Raw genomic sequence first — 10,571 nt, 5'->3', positions numbered from 1 at the left:
TTTATAGGGATGTTATATGTTATGTTTTGGAATTTATATAAACAGTGGCGGTGCAGTATATATAAATACTGGGGGTCAAAAAAGAGTAAAGACCCATCTTTTTTTAGCCTAAAAACTGACTGATATACTGTCATACAACACCTGATTGTGGAAAGATTCAAAGTATAGGGGCGGTAAAAATAGTGTTTTAAAAGACAATTTTAGACGAGATAATGGTAAAACGCCTCGAAACTTACGTGTGGGGTTTACTTATGTGAGGCTTACGTTTTAAGAAAATTGATCGTACATCTTAAACACGCCAACGTCCAACGGGTTCGCTTAATAGTTTTTACACAAATTATGTGTCAAATTCCATTTGTTAACACTGTTAACCCTCATAATTCTTTAATAAAAGGATGATGTTTAATAGGTTTTTCATCTATAGAAATAAGAAGATTGAGATAACTCAAATGACAAGCCGTGATATTACATAGTTACTATTTGAAAACACCGTGAAGGTGAATATCACTTAACATGTTTTAAAAAAATACATAACTGAATTTTACATCTTCATTTATTGTTGGTCTTCATGCGTTTGTCCCATATCTCAGAATTATCATATCTAGTTATCTCGCTATTTGAAATTAATTTTAAGGAATAAAATTAATTCTGAAATTAATTATCTCGTAAATTAATTACATTTTGAAAAAAATAGGTAGAAATTTATAATTAAACTTGAAAGAGCAGAATAACTTGAAAAGGAATAAAAGCAAAATAGGAACCTCCATTCAAAAGCGTCAAATCCGAGCAAATTATGAAGGACATTGCATTTTCACTTTGTATTTGCGAATTGATCATCTTTTCTTTTACCCGTTAGAATATGAATAGAAAGAATTAAAATTAAGGCTAAGAATAAAAAAAATTAACTTATGTTTTAAAATTTAAGAATATAATAATAAGTTGATTTTTGCATTCATGGGTGTGGCCTAATAGTCAACGAGATAGGTTAAGAAACATAAGGTCTCAGGTTCAAATTCTAGTAGAGACAAAAATACTAGGCGATTTCTTCTCATCTGTCCTAACCTTGGCGGATAGAGTTACTTCATACCTGTTGCTGGTGGGGGTTGACAGGTATCCCATGGAATTAGTCGAGATGCGCATAAGCTGGCGTCGAAACCACAATTATTAAAAAAAATAACAAGTTGATTTTTTGTGTTTTTTGGTACTAGATTAAGGACTTGTTTAGCAATTTTAATTCTAATTTGGTGAGATTTTCTGATCTTACACCCTAAATAAAAACTCGGCCAATGCGTAAGTGTACAACTCAAAACAATGGAATTTACACCTCGTGATGCTTTCAGTTCCAGGTTGCCTCGGTGCATTTCTACTATGCCATGTCCCCGGGTTTCACCTCAAAAACGTTATTTGAAACACTGTATATAATAGATATTGGATTCTCTTAGTTTTCTCTTGTGCTTACTTCTTTACATTTTAAAATTTCCTTGTAAAATTTCCGGTTTCGCAACTGCTTGAATTCACGCCTCCCTGCAAAAATTTAGCTACGCTCAGTATTTGCACTAAATTAATAAATGCATAATATGTGCTTGTACATAAACTTCTATCATTTAATTCATCATGATCAATTAAAATAATACTCTATTACTTATTATTTTATTAATATTGCATTAACCATCGGATATTTTAGGCTTTCCTATTACAAAAACTAAAGCTAACCCAAACTTATTTTCATACCAAAAACAAAACAAATTAAATATTTCCAAAGTGAGATCTAATTCAAATACAAACTTGTTTGGATGAAATGTTTCAAAAAAGATTTTCAAAAGCTAAATCAAAACTAAACTTAAAAACAGTTCTGGTTTCAACAAGTCCTTGTACTTCAACACAAGGAAAATAGTAACTAACAAACGGTCTTCGTAATAATCATCAATAATTACGGTAGGATAAATATGAGTCTTCATTCTTAATTAGGAACCTCGAATCCGTGCTCTGAAAATGAAAAAAATTCTAATGGATAGCAATTCCGAATTCGAATTAATCCGAACTCCAAACCGACACAAAACATGCACCAAATAGGCAACCTAAAAGGGAAAATACAAACTATTAAGAAAAAGGCAGCAACAACAACAACAACAAAAACAAAAAGAAAAAGTAGGGAAGGGATGACCCAAGATATTAGCCACACTGACACATCATTTCATATGTAGCTTTCACTCGACAAAAATATTTGACCATTAAGGATAATGTTCGTGCCTATTTTTTTGTCGAGAAGTGAAATTCTTCCGTTTAGTGATAAGCCTTCACCTCATATTGCCTTTCACGGAAAAAAGAGAAGTATAGTATATTATTGCAGTAAAATAAACTCTAATTATTAGTATAAATAATATAATGATTGTGGCTTATTCGTAACTACAATTATTCAGTCCCAATAAATTACTCCGTAGTTCAGTAGTTAAGATATTACAATTCGAATTATAGTATTACGAATTCAAATTTCAATGCCCTAAGTCTTTCTTAAATTAACCTTAATTATAATGTGAAAACAGGGCCAGATGGAGTTTGTTGGTGCAGATAGTTTTCATCATATGGCCCCAATACTATTCGTACATATAAAACTCCATTTAAAAGTTTACAAAACATTAATAGTGAGCTTAAATTTTAGATCCGCCCTTATATGAAAATGAAGATCAACTTGCTAATAATCTTCACATAACAATATTCTAATTTAGCTTAGGTAGATTTGGTTTTAGGACTCCTTTGAACTTGAAAGCATAGTGAATTTGTGATAAATGTTACTAGTTGGATTTGCTTGGGAATTTTGATCGGTTTGTTTGAGAGTGTTTTTTTTTTTTTTTTTGGGTCTTCTTTCACTTTTTTCATTTGGGCAATTGAATGTTATTTCAAACTTGAGGAGGGTCCACGTAAAGGTATCCTAATATTTCGATTCATTTCAGTGACCAGTGAGATGGTAGAAAGATACAAATTGTCGATGGTATTATTTATAATGTTCGTGCCTATTTTTTTTTCCGTGTACGTTAATGGCGACATCTTTTTCTTTCTTCTTGAAAATAGTATGGAAAAACTGTGGTCACAGTCAGAGACTAATTAAGCAATTGATATAGATTTGGTTGAAATTTGGAAGAAGAAAAAACACTAAAGATCTATTTGGAAGTTAAAGTTATGTTTAAATAGGTATTTCACTTGAAAAAGGTTGAAATTTTGTGAGTAGAAAAAATATTCACTTGAAAAAATCATCTTAAAAAACTACCCAAAAAATCAATCCCATGTATAACACAAACAGTGATTTGGAAAAAATAAATTCATGGACAAACCGGGCCTAATTGTCAGATCTTGGCATCATCTCTTCCACATATATATTTATAAAAAAAAAAGGATAAACAATAAATTCAATCTTTCATCAGCATTTAAATACTCCTAATAAAGTTCATTATTTACAAAATAATGATGGCCAAACGTATATTCACAAAAAAAAAAAAAGTATATAATAAAAATGAACTTCATTACTTAAGAGTTAAGATAACTTAAAAGTTAAGATAATGAAATATTAACTTATAGTCAAACGTCAAGGAACCAAAAAAAAAAAAAAGTATTTTCAAATGGCTGGTCTTCCATTTTTTTATGGTCAAAAAGGGAGGAATTTGTGATCTCGACTTGACATATATAGTTCTTTTATTTTATTTTCTTCAATTTTTACTTTGAGGAATATTATCACTTTTTCTAATATGAACACCACAAAGATCTAAAAGAAAGAAATTAGAAGTAATATGAGGCAAAATATTGATATTAAGTGCAAAGTGGAACCAACAAGGATTACGGTGGAGGGGACAGTTAAATGTTTTTTTCATTTTTAATTGAAGGTCTCGGGTTCAAGCCTTGCGTATGCGATTAGCGGAGTTTTGCGGGATTTTAAATCTTTCAGGGGTTCAAAATTTTAAAAGGTAAATACACGAAGAAGTCAAGGGGTTCAACATCTACTATATATACATAATAAAATAATTTTAACTTTGAAAATACACTGTAATTTTTCACCGATTGAACCCCCTGGAGCCAATGTGGCTCCGCCTATGTGTGTATGGAATTCAAAGGCGGAGCCAAAATTTCAACTTTATGGGTTCTTAATTTTAGATTGACCACTCAAAGCGGTAATAATTGGATTCCAAATTTTATATTTGTATCCATTCAAAATAAATTTCTTAACCCAAATACATTACTCGAGCAAAAGTTATTGGGTTCGGTCGAACATATATTGGGTCTTCTAGCTACACCCAGATGGAGTCGTCTTAGTTAGAAAGTGTTTTTTCTCCAATGTGGGACTTTTCCATACTAATCCTAATTTAATCGGACCTCAATGCAAGTACCAAAGACCAAGTGAAAAAATAAAAAGAGAAATGCAAGGATGTTGATTCCCATTTGAAGTTGAAGAACATAACTTCTTTATAAGGCAAAAGTCATAGATAGCCCCCTAAACTTTGCCACATTTTTTTCTAGGCTACCTAAACCGAGAGTTGTACACCTATCGTACCTAAATCGATCTAAATTTGATCCTATTGGGTACCTTTTTCACAATAATCGGCCAGAAATTAAGAGAGTGTATTACACTCTCCATGACGTGGCAACTTTGTCCAATGAAAACGTGACACGTGGCGGTGGGGTCCATCATAATAATTAAAAAATAAATTATACACCCCCCCCCAATTTTCATCTCCTTCGCCCCCCCCCCCCCCCCCCCCCCACAACTGGCCGCCGCACCACCGCCCCCAACCGCCGTCTCCCCACCCCACCAATAATTTATTTCCCTTTTCTTCTCTTATTTAGGTCTATCAACCTTTAATGAAAGGTGAGATAAAAAAAAGAGTCATAGTAATGGTGAATCCCCATTTTTTCCAGTGAACAAGATGGTAATGCTACTTTTCAGATCTAAAAAGGACAAAAAAAAAATGGTGGTAAAAAATAACATCCAATTCAAAAATTAATTTTATATAAATAATTAAAAGAAATGAAGTGTTATAATGAAGAAGAAGAAGAGAGAAAAAAAAAAAGGAAGAAGAAGAAGAAAGGAAGAGAAACGTACAGTGGATAAAAAAAAAGGAAGAAGAAGGAGAAGAGAAGAGAACTACAGTGAAGAAGAAGAGGAAAAAAAAGAAACGTACGGTGGGGTGGGGTCGGGGAGGACGGACGGGCGGTGCCGGGGGGGAGGTGGGTTAGTTTTTTATTAATTTATCTATTAAATTTTATTTAAAAGAGGGTAAAATTTTAACCAAAAAAAAAAAAAATTAAGGATGAAAAGGGCTCCACACGCGCCCAACAAAAAGTGAAATCAATTGTTGCGCCACGTAGGCACCACATAAGCAAAAGGTACCCAATATGATCAATTTAGACTGATTTAGTGCAATAGGTACAACCCTCGATTTAGGTAGCCCAAAAGAAAATGTGTCAAAGTTTAGGGGGCAATTATGACTTTTGCCTCTTTATAAAGTTCCTCTTTCTTACTCATTGCTCATGGCTAAAGGATGTGTCTTTCGGTGCATGCAATTTCAATGGCTCGTATAAAGCTTTCAAATGCTATTTTTGTTTTCTTATGGCTTACTCATTATGCATTTTGCAACCACCAAAAATGTGAGAAGAAGGCAAAATACCCAATCATTTCCAATCAAAAGTTTCAAGCCTTTAAAATGGAACCATAGTTTTACTAAGAAGCGACTTCTCAATACGAATTCGAATTGGTCGGATCTCAAAATGGGTTCCTGAATTGGGTGAAAACAAAAAAAACAAGAAAAATCTTGCAAAAGTTGAGAAGAGACCAAACGTGAAATGATCAGTTTTATCTTTCTACAATCAGTTAACCACCTAAAAAAATAGTTTATTTTTTACATAATTAATAGTTTTTTTTTTACGCTATTCCATTAAGTTACAGTGACTTGCAATAATAAGTAATTTAATTTGGTAACCTAAAAATAAAGTAAATAATTTGTTGTAATCAATTGAAATGTGGTGATTTTTTTCACACTACTACTAGTATATATAAAAATTTATGTGTACATAGGGCTGGAAAGGAGGGGTTGAGTGGGCTAGTCAACTTTTTCATGTAAATGGACCAATTGCATGGGCATGCAAAATTGAATAATGTTGTCACAAAGAAGTAGTACTAATTTAAGCAAATATCCTTTTAGCCCCTATTTAAATTTTATTCTTATTTTTAAAAGTCGTGTAATATAACCATCTAAAATTTTAAAATGTAGTCGACCCGTTTGACCATAAGAATTATTCACTTTTTTCCGGAATTTTATTTCACTTTTTCCAAATATTAGTGTTTGGTGATGAAAATTCCAAATACAACTTGAAGTTGGATTTGGAATTTGAAAAACAATAAAAACTTGTTTTTCAATTTTTTTTACTTTTTTCACAACCAAAAAAGTACATTTCAATCTATGGCCAAACACAACTCCAACTCCAACTCCAACTCCAAAATTTCAAAAAAAAAGTGAAAAAGTTTTTGATTTCTATGGCCAAAAGCCTACTAATGTTTTCTCAAAAAAATCAATTTATTTATAAAGCATATTAGACCATGATTTTAAAGGTCCTTAAAAGACAAATAAGAAAAAGAACTAGTATTTACTAAATAATTATCTTAAAATGGGACGACCGACAAATTTTTTTGAATAAGTAATGCGTCCATTGATACTTTAATTTGTATCTAATGATTTATTCGTCAAACAAATACTCCTTATGTACCAATTTATGCGATACGGTTGAGATTTCGAGCCAAACAAGAAAAATCGTGGTTTATTTGTATGCCCTTAAAATATTTTAAATTGTTAATTATGTGACTAATAGTACTTTTTATGTAATTTTTAAAATATGTAAATTATTTTTAAAAAATTTAAAGATTGTATGTCCAAATTCACAGTCAAAATAAAAAGTTTGACTCTCAAAATCCAAATTGTATCAAATAAATTGGGTCGGATGGAGTAATAATTTTGCGTTTCAGACTAATGACCTAAATGATGACACTACTACAACTAGACAAAATACATGCCAACATGCGTATGCTTTACCTCCATGGACCATGTGTTGCACTTTTGGATTTGCACTTAGATACACAAGATTGAAAAAAAAATCCAGCACATAACATGTTATGTTGTTTGCTTTAATTAAAGTTAAAGAATGCCCATTTATTGTTATTAGTTTTTCTACCAGAATATATCTTCAGTCTATGATATAAAGAACATAATAAGGAATCGAGTCTAAGACATTTCAATAAACAAACACTTATTTAAAATAAATTGCAAATATTATTTCAAAATGTTGAGCAAAAATCTATAGCCAAAAGGGTAGATACATAAGAATATTTAGGAGTTTTATTGAAATTGTAATTCGAAGAATACCATAAAGTAAAATCAACGAAGCAACACGGGCATTTGGTCTAGTGGTATGATTCTCGCTTAGGGTGCGAGAGGTCCCGAGTTCAATTCTCGGAATGCCCCAATTTGTAACTTTTGTATGACCATTTTTCAGCCTGCAATATAATGACACATACTTTATAGGGAAAAGGGGCAAATAGCATATATCTTTAAAAAGGTGATAGCATGTATATCCTTTATGACCATTTTTCAGCCTGCAATATAATGACACATACTTTATAGGGAAAAGGGGCAAATAGTATATCTTTAAAAAAGTGATAGCATATGTATCCTTTCACAAATGGTGCATATTACCCTTTCATTAATCAGGTTTTTATTTTCTGAATTAAAAATTTATTTGCCTTGTTTTTTAATTTAAAAATTGCTAAAATCAAAAAATTGTCCATCATTTTCATGTTAACCAATTGTAAATTTTCACCAAAATTACCCAAAACCTTCACTAAATTATCCTAAATTTCAAATATGAACTCTTCAATACATTCCCAATCTTTTAGAATAACATCCATTAGAAATGGAGTACGCTTGCGCAAACCCAAAATATTTCTTGGAATAAGAAAAGTGCATAACTTGGAAACGATGGGGCAACAAAGAAGAAAAGTAGATGATGGCTGGAAATGACTTTAGTCCATGTATCAACAAATTCTACTGTATTTCTCATCATACCCAGTGGAAGAAATGTGTTGGGTGATCGTTTGATGTGTGTAAAAGCACCAATAAGGCCTAGAAAATCAAACTTCAGTGTGAAAGCAATGTTTGCAAATACGGGTCATAGCCAAGAACAAGAGCAACAACTCGCATCATTATCCGAGCATTAACATCTCAAGTTCAAAATTTCGGATTTGTGCAAGCGGGCTATATTTCGAATGAGTGTTATTTCAAAAGATAGGGAATGTCTTGAGAAGTTCATATCTGAAATTTGGGATAATCTGGTGAAGATTTTGAGTGATTTTGGTGGAGATTTACAATTGGATTAACATTGAAGATGATGGACAATTTTTTAAATATTTTTTTTAGCAATTTTTAAATTAAAAAATAAGGCAAATAATTTTTTTAATTCATAAAATAAAAGTCTGTTAACAAAAGGATAAATATGCACCATTTGTATAACAGCAGTATATATACCATTTTTTTTAATGAGAGGTATTATCTTATATCGCGAGTTGAGGGATATATATTGTATATTTACCCTTTATATTTTTTCTAATTTAAATTAAAATTCTAGTCCTTCAAAACTAGTTACGTTTTGCTATCTAAACCTACTGATGAAAAATCATAAATCCGTTTTTTTAATGACAACTCAGTCTTAAAATATGTTTTTATTAGTACCAATAAGCCTTAACCTTCCACGTGTACTTAAAACAAAAATGCTTGAATACTTGTTGCTTATAGAGAAATTTATAGTTTTTGATCCATAATCTCTCTTTGGATTTTTGTTATGAATTTTGATATCTTATTTGGTTATGAGATAGGAGTGTAGTGTTGTGACAAAGATACATTTTTTTCTTTTGATTCGATTGGTTGACTTAAATCCTCGGAGAATAAAGGACAATATATTATTAAGGTCGTCATTTTTTTTGGTAAATATGCCCTGCAGGCACTTGAACGGCCTGTGCACGAATTGGTTCGATTCGGTTTTGGCCATCATCGAGTTGAAATTTCGAATTTCAACTTTCTAAAATTCTCAACCAAACTCGATCCATTCTAGGTTCAATTCGATTCGTTTTTTATTATTTCGGTTCGGTTACATAAATCGATTTGCTCAGTTTGTTCGAAATTTAAACAAACAACTATTTTCGTATCAGTTTTAGAGTAAACATAACAAAAAATAATGAGATCCTAAATTTGCGGCCTTATAACCAAGACATTAACCAAGAAAAAACCATAACCTTGCAAGCGTAATAGCATATAAATTGCAAAACAAGAGCTTGACAACTTGTGCAAGCATACAAATGCGCCAACACCACATTACATATACTAAATTAATAATCCAAATCTTGCAACTTGCAAACGGACAAGCATAATAACTCGGTTGCATCCTCAAAAAAAAAAAAAAAAAAAACTTTCTAATTTGTACGAGCTAAGATCAAAGAACAAACAAAGCCATGGGTGGAGGCAATGGCCAAAAGGCAAAGATGGCTGGTGAGCGAACGAAAAAAAATGAAAGACCAAAAGGGGAAGCCAGGCAGAGGCCAACAAGAAGGCCATGAATATCCAGTGCAAGGTGTGCATGCAGACATTCATTTGCTCCACTTCTGAAGTTAAATAAATATTACTTCACTACTAAGTATTAAGCATATATATAGTTAGACTATTAGAGTATTAGTCATAGTCATATTAGTCATTAGTGGCATATAAATTCGATTTGTTCGGGTCGGTTCGGTTGATAATTGAAGACAACCGTATCCGAACCGTTAAACCGTAGTATTTTACAATTGCATTTGTAAATCGAAATCGAATTGTATTATCCAAATTGAATTATCCGAATTGTTTCGCATCGGTTAGGAAAGTTGAACCTACAAAAAAAAAATTGAAAAGTGACAAGATTATATTTGATTGGTCGAAACATGTCATTTGCACATATAATGTATTTTCGTTTGTCTATGATTTGATTGGGCATGCCAAATCATTTTGGCCGGTGGTATGGTCCTATTTATTGACTCTCCTATTTGAATTGATGTGCCACATAATTTGACACGTGACATTGATTCCGCATCTAGGATAAGATCGACATATCAAGGTTAACAAAGTGAATTCATCATTTAAAATCAAAATTGTTGGGTTAAAATAACTCAAATATACTCTTAGTAGGCGTTTGCCATGAAAACCAAATACTTTTCACTTTATTTGGAATTTTGAAGTTGGAGTCGAGGATGGAGTTGTGTTTGATTATAGTTTTTGCAAAGAATATTTGGTTGTTTGATGCACTGAAAGTAAAAAATGTGAAATAAAGTTAAAACATGATTTTAGGAATTTTTCATTTTTCAAATACAACTTCAAGTTAGTATGATATTGTTTGTTTGGAGCCAACCCTACACAATTTTCAAAAAAACCTCACACCATGAAGAGTTTCATACTCCTAGCATAAATTTTTGCCGGTTGTCTCATTTTGAGATAACTTCTTAGTAAATATTG

General features: G+C 31.7%; 1 non-coding gene across 1 annotated transcript; it reads left to right on the top strand.

Moving 5' to 3' along the window:
• The first annotated feature begins 7,430 nt into the window (after positions 1–7,430).
• Positions 7,431–7,502, top strand: TRNAP-AGG (transfer RNA proline (anticodon AGG)). The gene has a single exon. It is a non-coding gene; the product is annotated as a tRNA-Pro (tRNA).
• Positions 7,503–10,571: the final 3,069 nt, after the last annotated feature.

The sequence above is a fragment of the Lycium ferocissimum genome, chromosome 6 (assembly GCF_029784015.1).
Source record: "Lycium ferocissimum isolate CSIRO_LF1 chromosome 6, AGI_CSIRO_Lferr_CH_V1, whole genome shotgun sequence".
Taxonomy (NCBI): domain Eukaryota; kingdom Viridiplantae; phylum Streptophyta; class Magnoliopsida; order Solanales; family Solanaceae; genus Lycium; species Lycium ferocissimum.
The sequence above is the reverse complement of the archived record's forward strand: the minus strand, read 5'-3'. Positions and strand labels throughout refer to the sequence as shown.